Source organism: Dasypus novemcinctus, chromosome 6, assembly GCF_030445035.2.
Source record: "Dasypus novemcinctus isolate mDasNov1 chromosome 6, mDasNov1.1.hap2, whole genome shotgun sequence".
Lineage (NCBI taxonomy): Eukaryota > Metazoa > Chordata > Mammalia > Cingulata > Dasypodidae > Dasypus > Dasypus novemcinctus.
This window is the reverse complement of record NC_080678.1, coordinates 108,153,515-108,174,129: the sequence shown is the minus strand read 5'-3', so window position 1 is coordinate 108,174,129 and position 20,615 is coordinate 108,153,515. Positions and strand designations below refer to the sequence as shown.

General features: G+C 41.0%; 1 long non-coding RNA gene across 1 annotated transcript in view; it reads right to left on the bottom strand.

Annotated features, from left to right (window-relative positions):
• The window catches only part of LOC131278782 (uncharacterized), an 80,280-nt gene extending 67,931 nt beyond the window's left edge, over positions 1 to 12,349 (bottom strand). The window contains exons 1-2 of the long non-coding RNA XR_011649083.1: positions 12,225 to 12,349; positions 11,514 to 11,573 (exon numbers count right to left, since the gene is read on the bottom strand). This is a non-coding gene — a long non-coding RNA (uncharacterized lncRNA). The remainder of the gene's footprint in view (positions 1 to 11,513; positions 11,574 to 12,224) is intronic.
• Between the last annotated feature and the right edge of the window lie 8,266 nt (positions 12,350 to 20,615).

The window sequence follows — 20,615 nt, the reverse complement described above, 5'->3', positions numbered from 1 at the left end:
AACTGATGGTTCAGAAATAGACCCTCTTATGTATGGTCAAGTGATTTTTGACAAGTCTGTCAAACCCACCTCCCCAGCTTGGGCAAAATAGTCCATTCAACAAATGGTGCTGAGAGAACTGGGTATCCATAGCCAAAAGAAGGAAAGAGGACCCCTATCTCACATCTTATCCAAAAATTAACTCAAAATGGATCAAAAACCTAAATATAGGGAAACGGACTTGGCCCAGTGGTTAGGGTGTCCGTCTACCACATGGGAGGTCCACAGTTCAAACCCCGGGTCTCCTTTACCCGTGTGGAGCTGGCCCATGTGCAGTGCTGATGCGCACAAGGAGTGCCGTGCCACACAGGGGTGTCCCCCGCATAGGGGAGCCCCACGCGCAAGGAGTGCACCCCGTAAGGAGAGCCGCCCAGCGCGAAGGAAAGTGCAGCCCGCCCAGAAATGGCGCCGCCCACACTTCCTGTGCCACTGATGACAACAGAAGCGGACAAAGAAACAAGACGCAGCAAATAGACACAGAGAACAGACAACCGGGGGAGGGGGGGAATTAAATAAATAAATAAATGTAAAAAAAAAAAACCTAAATATAAAAGAACCATAAAGCTTCTAGAAGAAAATGTAGGAAAATATCTTCAAAACGTGGTGGTAGGTGGTGGATTCTTAAAGGAAATAAGAGGAGGACTGAAATGGGCTACTGATGTTTAAAATATATAGAAGTTTTAATTAGCTTTACTGTAAAAGTGTGGAAATGTATAGAGTGGATGGTAACACATAGCGAGTAACAGCTAGTTCATAAATGGGGATGTGACTGAAAATGATAGTCTAGGGATATAAACGCCAATTGACAGAATGCTAGAGAATAATCTAGGAACTGAATAGCACAGTAAACCGAGAGGTGGATGAGAACTGTGGTTAAGGGTACAGATGCAAGAGTGTCCTTTGTTAGCTAGAGCGAATGAACGTCACTATTAAAGGGGGGTGGGAATGTGGAAAAGCATGGGAAAGATATAACTGGAGTGACCTATGGACTGTGGTTAACAGTAATAATATGATAGTCTTGCATCTATGCCAAAGATATAGTGTGTTGATAATGAGGCAGTATGTACAATGTGTGAGAAATTTACACTATGGACATGGTAACAATAGGATGATATTATCTATAATCTGTAACAACTGTGCCACTATAGTGTGGTATGTTGATAGAGGTGTGTTGTTTGGGAATTCTGCAAATGTGCATGGCTGTTTTGTAAGTTTACAACTTCTGTCATAAAAATATATTTAAAAAATAATAATAGGGTGGATTGGGGGGAAAATACACCAAATGTAAGATAAGGACTATAATTAGTAATAAGATTTTGACAATATTCTTTCATAATTTGTAACAAATGTCCCACAACAATGCAAGGTGTTGGGACCCATGTATGATGTTATGCATGTTTGCTTTTAAGTTCACAACTTTTACTATAAACTTATTGTTTATGTATATTCATATAAAAATTAGGTAAAGATAATAATAGGGTGGATTGGGGGAAAAATACTTTGGTTAGTAGTAACATTTTGACGATGCTCTTTAATCATTAGTTAAAAATGTTTAACAACAATACAAGGTATTGGTGGTAGGGTGAGGCAGTGAGAGTCCTGTATGATCTTATATATGTTTGTTTTGTAAGTTTAAACTACTACTATTCATTTATTGTTTATGTATGTTTATGTATGAGTGATATACTTCAATAAAAACATCCTAAAGGCAAAAAAATAAATTAGGTTAAGATTTTAAAATTAAGCTACATCGTACTTACAAAGGAAAATAAATGGCACACAAAAATTCATTCATTCATTCATTCATTCATTCAACAACTTCTGAATACTTTCTATGTGCCAGGAACTGTCCTGGATACTTGGGAAACATCAGTGAACAACAGCCTTCTTACCCCGCTCCCTTAGATTTCAGGAAGTGTACAGTCATTCAAGAGGGGAATAAGAGATGATAAACAATAAACAGGGAAGTCATGTGGCTCAACCAGATGGGCACCCTCCTACCACATGGGAGGTCCTAGGTTCAGGTCCCAGTGCCTCCTAGAAGAAGACGAGCAGATGTGACCCTCACCACAACCAGATAGAATGCCACCCCTGCCACGAGCCAGCAGACACCACAGCCCATGGGGTGCAGATGTGGCTCAGGACACTGGGCACTCGCCTCTCATGTGGGAGGTCCCTGGTTCGGTTCCCAGTGCCCCCTGGAGAAGGCCAGCAAACAATGAGTAGACAGATGAGAGAACCATCTAGGTGGGGGAAGGGATAAATAAAGATTAAAAATAAATAAATAAATAAATCTTACCAAAAAAACCCCACAATAAACAGAGTAATGAGCAAACTCCAGGTGAGAAGTGCGGTGGCAAAAATACAAAACAGATGAAGGTAAGGGGGGTAGGAATGCTAGGGATTAGTGCAGCAATTTTGAACTCGGGGTCCAGGTAGACCTGCCTGAGCTGTGGGCTCTGAACATGGTCCAGAGGAGGAGAGGGAGTTGGCCACAAGGTCCCTGGGGAGAGCACACTCCAGGCAGCAGGTACATCTCGCACAAGGATGGAGATGGCATTGTGCTCAGTATGTTTCTAGAACAGCAAGAAGGCCAGTGGGGCTGGTGCAGAGTGATCAAGGGCTGAGGAGGAGGCGAGATACAGAAGTAATGAGCCACATAACCCTTTGGAAGAACTCTGGCTTTTACTCAAAGGAAAATGAAATGCTGGGCAGAGGAGTGCCATACCTAACTCATTCCCCAGGTAGCAAGAACTGCTCTGTGTCCCCTGACATCATCCAGGCAAGAGATGCCTGAGGGTTGTTTTGGGTAATTGCAGGTGATTAGAAGAGGTCAGATTCTGGATATATTTTGGATCTAGAGCCAAGAGGTTCTGCTGATAAGTAAGATGTACAGCATGAAGGAAAAACAGGTCAAGGATGATTCCAAAGGGTCAGCTATCAATCAAGAAGGGGAAGGCTGTGAGAAAATAGGTTTGGGAAGGAAGTGGCCAGTAAGTCAGTTGCAGTCATGTTCAGCTGTGTCTATTAAACATTCAAATAGAGGTGTAAAGTAGACCCTTAGATATATGACTCTTAAGTGCAGGAAGAGGTCTGGGTATGGTGGTTTTAAGCTGTATATTCCCCAGAAAAAAACATGTTCTTAAATCTAATCCATTCCTGTGGATGTAAATCCATTGTAAGTAGGTCCTTCTGCGGAGGTTACTTCAGTTGAGGTGTGGCCCACCTCAATCAGGATGGGTCTTATTCCTGTTACTAGAGACCTTTATAAGAGAATGAAATTCAGACAGAGAGAGAGAAAGCCACAGAAGCAAGAAGATGAAATCAATGAAACCCAGAAAAGAAGGGAGAGACCAGCACATGCAGCCATGTGCTTCGCCATGTTGCAGAGGAGCCAAGGAACACCGGCAGCCAGTCTTTGGGAAGAAAGCAACACCTTGATGATGTCTTGATCTGGACTTTTTTTTAGCCTCAAAACTTTAAGCAAATAAATTCCCATTGTTTAAGCCAAATAATTTCATGGTATTTGCTTAAGCAGCCTAGGAAACTAAAAGAGTATGAGGAGTCATTGGCCACAGAAATACTTATGAGAATCAACAAGAACACCAAAGGGTAGGTCACAGATAGAGAAAGGATGAGGAGCAAGGGCTGAGCTTTGGGACTCTCCAACATCAAGAGGTAGGAAGAAAAGAAGGAGCCAGCAAAGGAAAAGGAGCAAGCAATCAGAGAAGGAAAATTTTTAAAATGTTGTATTCTGGAAGCCAAATGAAGAAAGTTAAATCAGAAGGAAAAAAGTGATCAACAATGTCAAATGCAGCTAACTGGTCAAGCAAGACGAAGCCTGAGAATTCACCACTGGATTTAGCATTTAGCGACATGGAAGTCACTGCTGCCCTTGACTAAAATATTAAGAGTAGGACAGGACTAAAACTTTTAGTTCCTATCAAGATGCTAAATTAGCACAAGTGCAAATCCAGAGAAATGTAAAGAAAGAGAGCAAAGCAAACAGAAATCCTGGGTGCCAATGGGGTTATTTTTGAACTGTCATGTGTACAGCCATGGCTTTGGCCTGGAGGTGTAGGCAGGTATACTGAAGGACAGCATTGCTTTTTCCCAAGCTTTCCCTGGAACAAAGAGCACCTGCTCCCACACATGGGGATGAGAAAAGATGAGCTGAGAAGGAACTGAACTTATATCATATTCTAAAGGATAATTTCCCTAATATAAAGAAATGCAATCGATAATTTTAAAACTTTCCACAAAGAAAATCCAGACCCAGATGATATCACTGGTGAAATTTTATGAGCAATTAAAAAATAAATAACATTGGTCTTACACAAATGCTTCCAGAGAATAGAGAAAGAGAAAACACTTAAGATGTATTCCAAGGTTAGTATAAAATAAATATAAAATCTGACAAAAACATAGGAAAGGAAAATTACACTTTATCTCATGAATAAAGACAAAAATTCTAAACCAATAATCATGAATTACCTTTTTTTTAAAACATCAAAAATCAAGTTGGATTTTTTTCCTGGAAAATAAGATTGGTTTAACATTTGAAAATCAAAACATTAATAGAGGGAAGCGGATGTGGCTCAACTGATAGAACGTCCGCCTACCATATAAGAGGTCCATGGTTTGACTTCCAGGGCCTCCTGGCCCGTGTGGTGAGCTGGCCCATGAGCAGTGCTGCCATGCACAAGGAGTGCCGTGTCACACAGAGGTGACCCCCGTGTAGGGGTGTCCACACTCAAGGACTGCACCCCACAAGGAGAGCCACCCTGCATGGAAAATACAGCCCACCCAGGGATGGCACCACACACACGGAGAGCTGAAGCAGTAAGATGATGACACAACAAAAAGAGACACAGATTCCCAGAGCCGCCTGACAAGAATACAAGTGAACACAGAAGAACACACAGTGAATGGATACAGAATGCAGACAATGGGGGGTGAGGGAGAATGGGAGAGAAACAAATAAAATAAATCTAAAAAGAAAAATTAGTAGAATTACCTCAATTAATATGTCAATATTATTTAATCCATTAAAAGAATAAAGGAGAAAACTATATATTCATCTTAATAATAAGTAATTCAGCATCCCTTGGATGATGAAAACTCCTTGCAAACTAGGAAAATAATGAAACTTCCCAAAAAATATGCACCAAAAATCTTACAGCAAAAATCACACATAATGATAAAATATTGAAAAGTTTCCCTTGAGACTGGGAAGAAAACAAGGATGTACTACTTCTAGTTCATGGTATATTAAAACTCCTAGGCACTGCAAGAAGGAAAGAAAAAAAATAAAAGTTTAAGGACTAGAAAGGAAGCAATTTCTATAAGTAGAAAATACAAAATATTCTACAGATAAAATAATAAAATTAATAAATGGTAAAGTCACCGAATACAAGGTCAATATACAAAAAAAAAAATCAACCACATTTCTACATACAAGCAACACACAAATAGGGAAAAAGTTTTCAAGTACCTATTAATAAATCGAACAAAAGAAGTACAAGGACTCCACATGAAAAATTATCAAACCTTGCTGAGAAAAATTAAAGACCTAATAGAGAGAAATACCATGTTCATAAATTGAAAGGTCAATATTAATATGACCTATACTATCTATAGATCAATTTGGTTTTCAATGCAATACCAAATTCCAGCAAGTTTTTGGGGGAGAAATTTATAAGATGATCATAAAGTTTATGTAGAAAGACAAAGAACTTAAAATAGCCAAAGCAATCTTTTTGTTGCTGCTGTTGTTTTACTTTTTACTTTCAGGAGGTACTGGGGATTGAACCTGGGACCTCATGTGTGGGAGGCAGGTGCTCAATCACTGAGCGACATCCACTCCCCCAGGCCAAAGCTATCTTGAAAAACAAAGGTGGGGAACTTACATCCACAGATATGAACACTTTTTTTGGTATGATTGCATTTATTTGAATCGCCCAGAATAGGCAAATCCATAGAGACAAAGTAGATTAGTGGTTGCCAGGAGCTAGAGACAGGGGCATGGTTAACGGCTATGAATGGATATGGGGCTTCTTTCCTTTAATTTTTATTGTGGTAATATATACACAGGATTAACATTTCTCATTTTAAGTATACATTTCAGTGATATTAATTACATTCACTAAGTTTTGGTAGTGGATGGTGGTGGTGGTAACACTGGGTTGGCTTTTTGGGGTGATGAAATGTTCTGGGATTAAATAGTGGTGATGGTTGTACATAGCTGTGAATATAATAAAGTCACTGAATTGTACACTTTAAAAGGGTGAATACTTGGATATGTGAATTATATCTCAAGAAGAAAATAATGGCATTTGCATAAATTTAGTTTGCCTACTTCTTTACATTCTGCAGAGAATTTGGGATATGGACAAAGTCTCAAAAAATTATAATTTTTTTCCTCTGATCTAGTTCAGATGTTGACGTCAAATGGAAGGGGAAGGAGAAGGCAGAAGGGCAGGTCTAAGACTGCGGTGCCAGTAATTATGGTTCTGAAGGTATTATGTGAAGGGGAGTGAAAAGAACACTTGAGCTGGGCCTACAGTGGACCTGGCTCTGCTAACATTCCAGGCTTCTCTCTGCCCCCTCCAGCCACCGTCATCACCTTGCATCATCTGAACTATTGCAATTACCTCTTTCTTTTTCCTTTTTTTTTTTTTTTTTTGAAGTACCCAGGGGCTAGGGATTGACCCCGGAACCTTGCACTTGGGAAACCGGTGCTCAACCACTGAGCCACTTCAGCTCAGGGGAGCTGAAGTGGTTTTTTTCCACGTTTGCTTGGTTTTATCATTTGTTTTTCTTAGGAGGCACTGGGAACCAAACCAGGACCTCCCATATGGGAAGCAGGTCTCATTACTTGAGCCATATCAGTTCCCTGCAAATGCTTTTCCTTTTTCAATATATTTGTACATTTAATAATTGAAAATATAGACAATAACTTGAAAAAGAAAACAGTTGAATAAAAACATACATTTCTCAATTAAATGTACTGGACACATACTTTTTTTAATCATTCAATATGTTACGCATATTATTTATGGTATAAAGCTAAGTAACAGGGGCTGGAAATATTGGCACAATGCTAGACAAAGAGACAAATGCAATAGAACTGAGAATCCAAAAAGAGACCCACAAGTAGATGGCTACCTGATTTTCAACAAAGACACCACTGCAAATTTGAAAGGAATGTCTTTCAAAAATGGTCCTGGAGGAAATGGATAGCCATAGCTCATATCAAAATATTGTACATATGTATATGTGTATCTAAGTATACATACACATATGTGTATATATGTGTATGTGTATATAAAATACTTTAAGATGTATCATACTTAAATGTGAAAGTTAAACCATTCAAATTCTAGATGAAAATAGAATTTTTGAGTTAGGAATAGGTAAAGTTTTTTTTTCTCCTTTCTTTTTTATTTATTTTTATAATATTACATTCAAAAAATATGAGGTCCCCATATACCACCAACGGTCCTCACCCCACTCCTACCCCCATAACAATAATCTCCTCCATCATCATGAAACATTCACTGCATTTGGTGTAAAGTTTTTTTAAACAGAGCATAAAGAGCACACAGAAGTAAAGACCGGACTAAGAACACATAAAAAAAATAAATTGGACTTCATTAAAATTCAAAACAAGTGTCAGACTCAAAGAAGATATTTCCAATACCTCTATCTGACAAAGGACTCATATAAAGAACATATAAAGAACTCCTACAAGTTAATATGGCAGAGACAAACACCATTTTTTTTTAATAGGCAAAAGACTGGAATAGATTTTTTTTTAATCAAAAATCAGATAAAGATAAAATAATGGCCAGGAAATATATGAAAGCATGTTTGATACTATCAGGCATCAGAAAGATGCAAATCAAAACCAAAATGAGCTCTTCTGTCACTTATTGAACCTGCAGTTGGTGCTGGGATTGGTGTATACTCAGGGGACTTGAATCTCTGGACTGTCCATGTGCCAGCTGGGCCCTGAGCCTCAGCAGAGTTCCAACTCCTACTCTCTGGTTTGTTGGACTTACCCAGGTCAGCTAACAGGGAGGTGAAGATGGTCAACAACCACACAAGGGAAACGAGAGTGCCTACAACCACAAGCAGGAGAACTGCAACGATCATCCATGTGGGATCTAAGCCCCCTCTCAATATAGAGGTGGACTGGACATCACCTCCCAGGGGCCACAGGATGGAGGAATAAAATATGGATTAGAATGGACTTACTGATACTCTACTATAGAACTATTGTGACTAGTAATGGAAGAAATTTTAACATTGTTATGGAGAAAGTGGCCATGGTAGTTGCTGAGGGCAGGGAGAGGGAAGAAGAGAGGTAATGTGGGGGCGTTTTCAGGACTTGGAGTTTTCCTAAATGATATTGCAGGGACAGATAATGGACGTTATATATCCTGCCATAACCCACTGAATGTACTGGGGGAGAGTGTAAACTACAATGTAAACTATTATCCATGTGGTACAGCAGTGCTCCAAAATGTATTCACCAATTGCACTGAATGTGCCACAATGATGAAAGAGGTTGTTGATGTGGGAGGAGTGGGGGCGGTATATGGGAACCTTGTACATTTTTTAATGTAGCATTTTTTGTGATCTATATATCTTCAAAAAAATAAAATTTAAAAAAATGATGGGGGTGGGGGTGGGGAGTGGGGTATATGGGAACATCTTATGTTTTTTAATGTAACATTTTGTGTGATCTATTAACTTTAAAGAAGATAATAAAGAAATGAAATACAATTTTTTAAAAAAGAACGAAAAAAAACAAAATGAGGGAAGCAGATGTAGCACACGTGGTTGAGTACCTGCTTCCCATGTATGAGGTCCCGGGTTTGATCTCCAGTATCTCCCTAAAATAAAAGAGAGAGAGAGAGATACCACTACACTCACCAGTTGGGGGGGTGGAGGGGGAGGGGAAGGGGGGTAGAGAGAGAGAGAAAGCCTAAGACCAGATGTGGCTCAAGCAGTTGAGTACCTGCCTACCATATGGGAGGTCCCAGGTTGGGTTCCCAGTGCCTCCTAAAAGAAAACGAGGAGACATAGAGAGCACACAATGAACAGACACAGCAAACAGCAAATGAAAACAATGGGGGGAGGAAATAAATAAATTAAAAAAAAAAAAAGCATCACCAACAAAACCAAGTGCTGACTAGGCTATAGAGCAACAGGATCTCTCGCATATGGCCGACTATATCATTTGTATCAAATAATACAATTACTTTGGAAAATGTTTGGTGGAATCTATCAAAGCTAAGCATATATATATATATCAATTCTACTTCCAGATTTACACCCCTCAGAATCAAATGCACATGTATACCAAAGAACATGTGCAAACACCCAAATTACAAACAGTTCAAATGTCCATCAAGACTAGAATGGATAAATTGAGGTATCGTCACATGATGGGGGAAAAAACCTCCTGCAACATGCAACAACATGGCTATCTCACAGATGTAATGTTGAATAAAAGGAATCAGACACAAAAAGAATATATATTGGGAAGCAGATGTGGCTCAAGTGACTGGGCTTCAGCCTACCACATGGGAGGACCCAGGTTCAAGCCTGGTTAAAAAAAAAAAAGCAGGCCTGCCTGGCGAGCCAGTGCCCACACAGCAAGCTGAGTGCCCGTGCAGCGAGTCAGCACCTACGCAAGTGAGTCACGCAGCAAGGTGATGATGCAACAAAAGAGAGACAAAGAGGAGAATGAAGGTGAGGCACAAGAGAAACCAGGAACTGAGGTGGCACAAGCAACAGGGAACCCCTCTCCATATCAGAGGTCCCCAGGATCGAATCCAAGTGAATCTTAGAGGAGAAAAAAGAGAAAACCAAAAGAGAAACAGATACAAAAGATCATACAGTGAATGGACATAGACAGCAAAAAACAGCAGGGTAAGAAAGGGGAGAAAAAGAAAAAAGAAAAAATATATTTTTTAAAAAGAATATATATTGTATGATTCTATTTATATGAAGTTTAAAATCAGATGAAATAATATATAACGATAGAGGGCAAAATAATGGTTACCCTTGAGTGGCAATGGGGGAAGTGAGGTCTTGGAGAGAACACAAAATAGCTTTCTGTCCCATATCTTGAACTGAGTGACAGCTATCTATGTACAAGAAAAATTTGTCAAGTTGTTCACCTGGGCCTTGTGCCCTTTAACTCAATCAAAAAAACAAAGATTAATAACTTGAAAGTAATAAAACTTGATCACTGACTGGCTGTGTAGCAGGTAAAAGACATCCATTAGGATAAATGCCATTCTTCACTTGGATGACAGGCTGGTTGGTGATCATATTGGATGGGAAATAAAGGGAAAGAGTCGGGGGCTATAATACTTTTATTTGAATCGATGGAGTTTAAAGAGCCTTTGGATAGCTACAGAGATATACAGCAGAGTGGTGGCCTTTAGGGTCTAAAAGTAGGGGAAAGACAGAGCCAAGCAGTCCGGCAAATAATGCCTTCCCATAGAGGCGAATCAGGGAGAGTAAGGATGAAAGAGGATCAAGAATGGACACCTTGGGAGAAGCAATTAAGAAAGGCAAGAAGAGGAAGATAGCTCCGTGGAGAGAATTGAAAAGAAATAATCACAGAGAGAGGAAAAAACCAGAAACCAACCAAGACAACACTCTAGGAGAGACTGGACATGAGCACCAACTGGACAGAAAGCTCAATTAAAGCAAGCACTAAAGTATCCACAACCTTGCCGTAATAAGGGTGCTGGTGTCCCTCATCAGACAGATCCACAAAGTGAAGCAGTTTAAAATGCCAAAGGGAAATGGGAAAACATCTGCCAGAACGCACAACTTGAAATCTATCTCCTGCACCATGTATACATAATATTTACAGAGATTATCTGAAGGTGATACAAGCCTTTCTTTTCAGAGATATCCTAAATTCTATGCCCGGCTCAATTAGGACCATCAGAAAGCAATCCACGGGACCAAGGTGTTTTGGCCCCTGGAAACCTGGATTGGCTGAGTTCACCTCTGACACAGTGCCATGCTTCCCCTGAGGATCAACGGGAGGCTGCAGGCTGCGCTGATTTCAGGTACTCACTTAGAAAGCATGTCTATGTTACCTTTACAAAAACCAGGAAAGGAACATTGTCTAGACTTCAATGCCAAGAGCTCTAAATGCCTCATGAGGATTTAGCATGATTTCTTTCCATGGTCAATGCAAATCACATCACAGATAATGTCTGCATTGTTGCTATGCCCTGCAAAAGATCAGACAAATCAGCTATAACATCATAGCGCCTATATAGTTCTGTATTCCACTTTGTCCTGATATTGATGGCCTTCCGTGTATTATTCCTGATGTTAACTTCCATCCGTTTCTGCATTCCCATTCTCAACTACAGACCTTAAGGACCTCGTACAAGACACAGTAAACAAAGTAAGGAATAAAATAAACAGCTCACCTGAGATTTGTCCATTTTCTGCTGCTCTGGGAAACATGGAGAGAACAATGAAGGGGGGAGCTGGGGAAGAAAAAAGAAAGAATGAGACCACAAGAAATCTAACCTGCCTTTCCCCTCCTGGATTCTCTTGCCTAAAAAGCTCCACCTGCCAGGTGACTAGAATGCCCTCCCATAGGAAAATGTCCTTTGGCCCTTCTCTATGTTGGTAGTAGTTTCTCCATCTTTTGACAGAAACCAGTTTTGATGTAGTTCAGTGGCTGAGCGCCTGCTTCCCATATGCCAGGTCCTGGGTTCAATCCCTGGTACCACCTTTAAATAAAAATGAAAAGAAAAGAAACTGTTTTTTTACTTAACTATACCAGAAAACCTGACTGCACATTCACCCTCTTGGACTCAGCAGTTCTCATCTTTCATGTTAGGCAGAAATTGGCAATCCAGGATGCCCTTCCCCCACGACCTTCTGAGCCCAGGAGTCAGGATGGAAGCAGCATCTCTCAGCGCCCCGTCTGCTAAGGGGCATGGAGCCAGGCCCCCTGTCACCTGCAAATGTGGGGCGTTTGAAAGGAGTCGAGGGCAGTTAGGGAGGACTGAGAGGAATTTCCTTAGAGTAGGTGGCACTTCTTTTCCACCTCCAGACCACACCCTCTCAAATCCTCAAATGAAGCAACACTTCCTGGGCAGGCCGGCCCCTCTGCCTTGGCCCCAGCTCACCTGTCTCTTCTGAAATCTGGCTCAAAGCTCCTATTACAGTTTGGGGTGGCTTCTGGATGGAGCTCAAGGATTGCAAATTGCTTCTAGCCATTCACAGGTAGGTTTCGCTTTCTCTGGCTCTTCTGCCTCTCTGCTCTGAAGCTCTGAGGGTGGGCCATCTTCCAGGTGGGATTTCATTTCCCAAGGTTCCCTCTTTGCCACACAAGAGCGGCTTTGTTCCCAGGAACCAGGACCTGGGCCTAGGCGACAAAATCATTTGAGTCGGAACAGACATCAGAGCTCCAAACCTTGGAGCTCTCTGACCCCAGGATCTCAGGCTAGTCTTTCAAAGAACGCAAATAATCCCGGACCTCTGGGGATACACAGACTGGCCGGTTCCGATCAGGCCCAGAACCCTTGGATAGTAGTGCTCTGATAGGACACCAAGGACCTAGAAACACAATGGTCACATAATGAAACGGAGGCCACATCTGACACAGGACAGTGCCGTCCTTGGGCTCCTGCCGTGAAGCACACAATGCTCAGTTTGAGTAGAATCGCTGTTTGGAAGGAGGAAACGGGAAGGGAGGTCGCCGTGGACGCGCTCACCGGAGCCCGTCCCCTGCGGCTTGGGGCTCCGGGGAAACGCGCTTCGGCCCTCGACTTGTGGCAAGGGACTCTCCCGACCTCCCGGTGGGCGAGGGCTCAACGCAACACCTCTCGGAGGCACGCAGGGTCCTTCAGGAAAGGGGCGGAGGGCATAGCGAAGAGCACCCGAAAGAAGCCAGAGAGCGCCCCGCGGAGGCCTATCCTGAGAGCCCGACTCCGGCTCCGGCTCAGCCGCAGGGCCCTCCCCAGCCTCCGCGAGCTCTTCCGCGCATGCGCCACGCCGCCCGCGCCAGCGCCCGCGCTCGCGGGGAGATCGAGCGAGATGGTGCCTGCGCAGAGGGGCCTTACCCGTTTCCCGCGCAACGGGGACCAAGGTCCATTTCCCGTCAGCCCCAGCGGCTGATTGGCGCCCTGGGCTCCGCGCGGTGCGGCTTGCCGCAGGGACTGCCAGGAGCCCGCAGGGGCCGGCAGGGGGCGGCGGGGGCCGGTAGGGAAGCAGCGGGGGGCGGCAGGGGGCTGCAGGGAGGCGGCAGGGGGCGGCAGGGGGCGGCAGGGGGCGGGCGCTACCCCACGTGGAATGCCTTATTCGGACTCTAAGCGGAAGGAGCTGGAAGGAGGAACAGCGCGGTGACAGCAGGGCTTTGCTCCTGGCAGTAAAGCGCACAGGGCTGGTGGGGTAGCTGAAGTAATGGAGTTGATAAAATATTGTAAAGCTAGTATAGTGTCTCATGCACACCAACTGAAAGGATCGTTCCTTGTATTAGAGTTTTCTAGGGAGACAGAACCAACAGGTAATATGTGTAAATATTAGAGTTTTATATGAATTGTCTCAAGTGACTGTGGGTTGCACAATTCTGTAGGGCAGGCTGGGAACTCTGATCAAAGTTTTTCAATGAATTTCCCAGGCTGGCGGAAATAGAAATGGAAATTCTCTCTTCTGGCTGCTGAAATCATCACATCTCCTTTTTTAATATTTATACATTTTTTTCCTAGCCCCCTCATTGTTTTTATGCTGGCTCTCTGCTTTCTGTGGTCATTTACTATGTGTTTTTCTGCGTCTGCTTGTTTTTTCTTTAGGTGGCACTGAGAACCAATTCTGGGACCTTCCGGAGTAGGAAAGAGGTGCTCATTCTCCTATGCCAAATCAGCTCCCTGGTCTGCTGCATCCCTTCCTGTCTCTCCTCTGTGTCTTTTTTTGTTGCATCATCTTGCTGCGTCAGCACTCCTGCACAGGCCAGCACTCTTGCACAGGCCAGCATGCCATGCAAGTCAGTTCTCTTCTTGGGCCAGCTTGCCACTCCAGCCGGATCACCTTCACCAGAAGGCACCTGGGATCGAACCCTGCACCTCCTGTATGGTAGACTGGAGTCCCATCGCCTGAGCCACATCCGCTTCCCATTACCTCTTCTTTTCAGGCCGCCAACTGATTGGCTCAAACTTCTCTCCTCATTGAAAGCTATCTCAGTTGATTGTAGATCTAATCAGCCATAGATGCAATCATCTTACTGATTATTTAAGTCCATGAAATATCCTCACAGTAACAAGGCAGGCCAGTGCTTGCCCTGACCAAACAATGGGACACCATCACCTGACCAAGTTGACACATGAGCTTATCACACACACTCCTGTAGTTTACTTAGTCTGTTTTATAAGAAAATTTTCACACAGCCTTGTCAATCTTAAAAGGACTGTATACAACCTTTTAACATTTCACAAAAAACACGATTTGAAGGGCATAAGTGTTACATAGCATGTTTCAGTAAACAACTATCTTTTTCTTGGTCAAACAAAACCTGGCATTTTCTTACAAACATTTCAAATAGAAATGCAATAGAATTCAATGAGCAATAGATATATTCATACCTTACCTAGAGTCACCAGTTGTTAATATTTTGACATGTTTTCTTTATTTGTATGTACTAATTTTTATTTGTGCTGAGCCATTTGAAAGAAATATTAAAAAAAAAAAAAGCTGTACTGGACTGTGGGAAACAGGCAAGGACGACTTTATTCATAGCTACCAAGGAAGGGGAGAGAGAGTAGACCTCAACTCCATTGATAAAAAGGACAGCAAGCTTTTCAAGAGCTGCGTGTGGTTTGGAGGATGGTAGAGGTTTGATCTTTGACATTGGCAGTAGTTTAATGAGATTGGAGTTAGGAGCACTTGGTTAGATTGTTTTACTCTGCAGTAATTAGGCCACCTGTCATCTGTAAGAGCTGGGACAGAGGAAGGGAAGAGGGGGAAGGAAGGGCCAAGGCTGATAGCTTGGAATAGCTAGTATCTGAACTTGTCTTTCCCCTCCTTTTTCCCCTGCAGTCTGAGTTGTTTTTCTCTGCAGTCCTTCAGTTGCAAGATAAATTTCAAAGTAGTCAGGTTGGAGGAGGGAGACTGTAGGGGCATGCAAGGAGCAAGGCCAGCAGCCTGTTCAAGAGAAAACCAATCTTGGTCAATAAATTGCAGACATGATGACACTTCAGCCCTAAATATGTCATCATGAATCTTTTACAATTAAGGACATATTCCTTCATAATCACAATACCATTATCACACCTATAAAATTTAACAGAAATAAAAAAAAATCTATCAAGTTCCTGCTCAAATTTCCCCAGTTATCCCAAGAATGTCTATTATAACACTTTTATTAAGATTTTTGAAGTTGTTTAAAAAAAAAAAACAGGATCAAGTCAAGAATTATACATTAAAAAAAAAGAATTATACATTGTACTTGGTTTACTTAGCATTTTACCCTTTTTAAATTCCAAACAGTCCTCACTCTGCTACCAATGCTTTATTTTTTTAATAAAATTTTTATTAGAGAAGTTGTAGGTTTACAGAAAAATCATGGAGAAAATACCAAGTTCCCATATACTTCCCTCCCATTATTGACATATTGCATTAGTGTGGAAGCTTTGTTATAATTGCTAAAAGAATATTATAATTGTACTATTAACTATAGTCCATAGTTTACATTAGGGTTCACTGTTGGTGTTGTACAGTCCTATGGTTTTTTTGGGTTATTTTATTTTTATTCTAGTAACTTATATACAACCTAAAATCTCCCCTTTTAACCACTTTCAAATATATAATTTAATGCTGCTAATTATATTCACAGTGTTGTGCTACCATCACCACCCTGCTTTGTCTTTTGTGACATTCCTTTATCTTGTCCAGGGGGACAAAGAAAGTAGAAGGTGAGCCTGAGACATTGTGATTTGACAAAGTACAGGGAAGTGCAAAAAAGAATAACAATGTCACATCAAAAGGGCATCAGACCTGGAAGCGGACTTGGCTCAACAGATAGAGCATCTGCCTACCACATGGGAGGTCCACAGTTCAAACCCAGGGCCTCCTCGACCAGTGTGGAGCTGGCCCACGCGCAGTGCTGATACACACAGAGAGTGCCATGCCATGCAGGGGTGTGCCCCAAGTAGGGGAGCCCCATGTGCAAGGAGTGTGCCCTATAAGGAGAGTTGCCCAGTGCAAAAGAAAGTTCAGCCTGCCAGGAATGGCACCACACACACGGAGAGCTGACACAGCAAGATGATGCAACAAAAAGAGACACAGATTCCCCATGCCACTGACAAGAATGGAATTGAACACAGAAGATCATGCAGCAAATGGACACAGGGAGCAGACAATTGGGGTGGGAGGGCAAGGGAAGATTAAATAAATAAATAAATAAATAAATAAATAAATAAATAAATAAGACATCAGACCCAATTTGAAGGGGCTCCCACTGGACAAAATTTGAGCATTAAGTAGAAAGTATAGGAAATTAAGTAGACACACTTCTCCTATTCCTCTAACTAAGCTAATAGTCATGGACATTATATACAATAAGACTGAAAGTCAGGGATAAGAAGGCAGATGGCCAGGGACCTGAAAACCCCAGGAAATAATATGCATCAATAAAATTGCCCTGTTTCAAATAAAAAACAGGAAAAACATAGCAGTGAGTTCCAAGCACTTTCTTTTTGCATCATATATCCCAAACTGGGGCCTGGAGAAGCAGGCAATCTGGAAACACTGACAGGTACAGATAAGACCACCCCCAACAAAAATCATAGTTCTCTAAACAGAGGACAAGGAAAAGGTCAACATAGTAAGACAGAAAACATTTAGACAATAACTGATATATTCAACTATACACAATAGTAGTAGTAGTAATAATAATAAAAGCTGCAGACCTACCTCCACCCAGTGGGGAGCTTAGCCTTCCATCCTTTTACATAATTATAGCTAGCTTCCTCCTCCAACAGTGTCAAGAAAGGCTGAGTGTGAAGCTAGGATTTTCATGAGCTTCCAGCAATAAGCCCTGCACCTGCTTTAAATGTCAGTGTAGACGACTTTGGAGGAGCGACTAGGCCCCTCTCCCTCTCCCATCCATGTGGTTTCCTCAGGGAAGAGCCTGGACCCACACTCCTGCCCTGTCTGACTGAGGAATATTTATTGCCCTGCTGTCGATGGAGGCTAAGAGGAGAACCCCAACTTTCACCCCTACCAGTGCCCCTCTCTCTGGCCTTTGCTGCATCAGAGGGGGTCTTGTGTAACAAAGATTTAAATGAGAGCCAAACTCTGGTAACATAATACCCAGGATACAATAAAAAAAATCACCCATCATGCCAAGAACGAGGAAAACCACAACTTGAATGAGAAATGCAATCAAGGCTGACACCAACAGTGGGATGAACCAGAGGTTGGAATTATCTGACAAGGATTTTAAAGCAACTATCATAAAATGCTTCAATGAATAATTATGAACAATTAAGTCTTGATAAAGAAAGAGAAGATATAAAGAAGAAACAAATGGTAATTTTAGAACTGAAAGAAATACAAGTGCAATAAAATACTCAGTGGTGGTTTCAACAGTAGAATAGAGAGGACAGCTGAAAAAAACCAGTGAACTTGAAGACAGAACAGTAGAAATTGCCCAATCTGAAAAGAGAGTAGACTGAAAAAATTACTAGGACAATGTGGAAAAATAATAGCATTTACATCATTGGAGTCCAAAACGAGAAAAAGGTAGAGTTAAAAAATCATTTGGCAAAATAATGGCTGAAAAATTCTCAAATTTGACAAAAGGCATAAGTCTACAGCCTGAACCCCAGACAGGAAAAACCTAAAGAAATCCATGCCAACACATATCATAGTGAAGAACACATCACTGAAAATGAAATAAAGAAAAAAATTATTGAAAGCATCAAGAAAAAAACAATTCATTAAAGAATAAAATAGAGAGAAAAAAAAGAATAAATGGAAATTTAATAAATTCTTAGACAAAGGTAAACCAAGAGACTTTGTCACCAGAAGACCTAACCTAAAAAAATAACTAAAGGAAGTTTTTGAAAGCAAAAGAAAGTGAAAAAAAGAAGGGAAAAAAGGAGTAAAAATATGATTAAGTACAACAGACTTTCCTTTCAAGTTTTCTAAATTGATTTTGATGGTTGAAGCAATAATTATAATATTGTTCCATGTGTTTCTCAATTTATGTAGAGGAGATATTTAAAACAATTACATAAAATAACAGACTTTTTAAAAATGAAGACTACATTTGATTGTAACATATTGAATATAAATAAATTCTTAAAATCCATGTCTATAGTGATACACATGAGAAAGAAAATAAAGAACACCTCTTCTTGAAAGAACACCAGCTAATGTATGCAAAAGGAATGACAAAATGAGAAAACACCATTTTGCAATCTCCAATGTAATAATTGATTGAGGAAAGTATAATTGATACAAGCGTAAAGTATCAGAGTAAAATTTATTGGGGAATAAGTTATTCTCAAAATGTCAAGGATCACCCCTAATTTCAAAGGGAAACAAAGTATCTTTCCGATGGAAAATATCGTAAAACAATTAATCAAACATAGTATTATTGAGAGATGACCAATATAACATCTATCATTTCTTCTACTTTAAGAAAAGCCAGAATATAAATTCTCATTCACAGTAGCATCAAACATATACATTAGTTAGCATTAAAATTTTTTTAAACCTCCGAAGAAAATTATAAGCTGGACTGTGCTACATGGGGGGGTGGGGGATGGGAAAGTCTTGAATGAATAGAAATACATACCACTTTCCTAAATGAAAAGACTGTTTTAATCCAATCAAATGTCATCAGGGTTTTCGGTTTTTGTATATGTTTTTGCATCTTGCTGTTTCATTTTATTTTGTAAAAATGTTTTTAAATATAATTTATTCCATGGTAAATTTATATCATTAACATTTTTAGTAGATTTTTAATTTATTTTTAAAAGATACATAGATCACACAAAATATTACCTTGAAAAAATAGAGGAGATTCCCATATGCCCTCATTAACATTTTAATAATGGCTGGTTAGCAACCAACAAAATTCCTGAAATTAATTACAGGAATCAATACAAGCCTGTCAGGACAAGCTAGCTCTAGCAAACGCTGTATATGCTCCTCTTTTCCAAATAGTCTAAATGATAGATTTAACTTATTTTTTAAATAATTATAGATTCACAGGGAGTTACAGAGCTTGTACCCAGAGGTCCTTCATACCCTTACCCAGTTGTGTCCTTCACCTCCCTTCACTCTTTAGGTGAGGTATGGCTTCCTGCCTCAGGTTATAGGGAAGGCAGAATACATGACACCTCCCACTGGACAGACGCCATCAGTGGCAGCTTATTGGGCCATATATACACAGACTGGGCAAGAGAATATCAGGTTCTACACAGGGCTACCTGGGGGATGCACTAGGGAGCAAAGTGAGCAAGGAGGGGCTGTGGGGGGCAGGCTCTGTTTGGTTCCTGCTGGATGTGTAATTGTTTTGTTGGGAAAATTCCCTGGACTGGCAGGGGACTGAAGCCCATTACTGGGGGATAAGCAGACGCCGTGACTGGTCTCGTGATAAGTAGAGTTGCTTGGCTAGGATCTTATCCACAGGAACAGAGTTAGGTTAGGTCTTTCCAGGCCCTCCTGGTTCTACCAGATGTGAAGGCAGCACTTAATATTGAATTTTAGATGAACTGGAACAAATTATATGGTGTTAATATAAGGTGGTATACGGAAAAAGATACACCTAATGCAAACTATGGACTAGAGTTAACAGTGATATTTAATATTCCTCCATCAATTGTAACAAAGGTACCACACCAATGCTAAGTGTCAATAATAGGAGAGAATTAGGGGTGAGAATTTCTTCTTTTTGGAGCTATGACAGTGTTCTAAAATTGATTGTGGTGATGAAAGCACAACGGTGATTATACTGAAAGCCATTGATTGTACATTTTGGGTGGATTGTATGGTGTGTGAATAAAACTACTTTTAAAAATATATACTGAGGGGGAGTAGATGTGACTCAAACAGTTGAGTACCCACCTCCCAATTGGGGGTCCCAGGTTCAGTTCCCAGTGCCTCCTAAAGGGGAAAACAAAAAACAAAAACAGACAACGAGCAGACAACCAGCAAACAGACAAGGGAGCCATCTCTGGGAGGGATACTGAGTCTCAGTTATTGGTCTTTCAGGACCCACTTCCCCATAGTTTACAATTTTCCTAACTGGAGTACATTATTGAAACCAGGAAACTGACACTGGTATAAAGTATGTGTATAGTTCTGTGTCATTTTACCGCATGTATAGATTTCTGTTAACACTACAATCCAGATCCAGAACTCTTCCATCACCACAAAGATCTCCCTTGGGTACCCTTTTTGGTCACACCCACCCTCCACCCTCCCTAATCCCTGGCATTCACTCTTCTGTTCTCCAGCTCTAATTTTGTCATTTTGAGAATTTTAAACAAATGGACTCACACATTATGTGA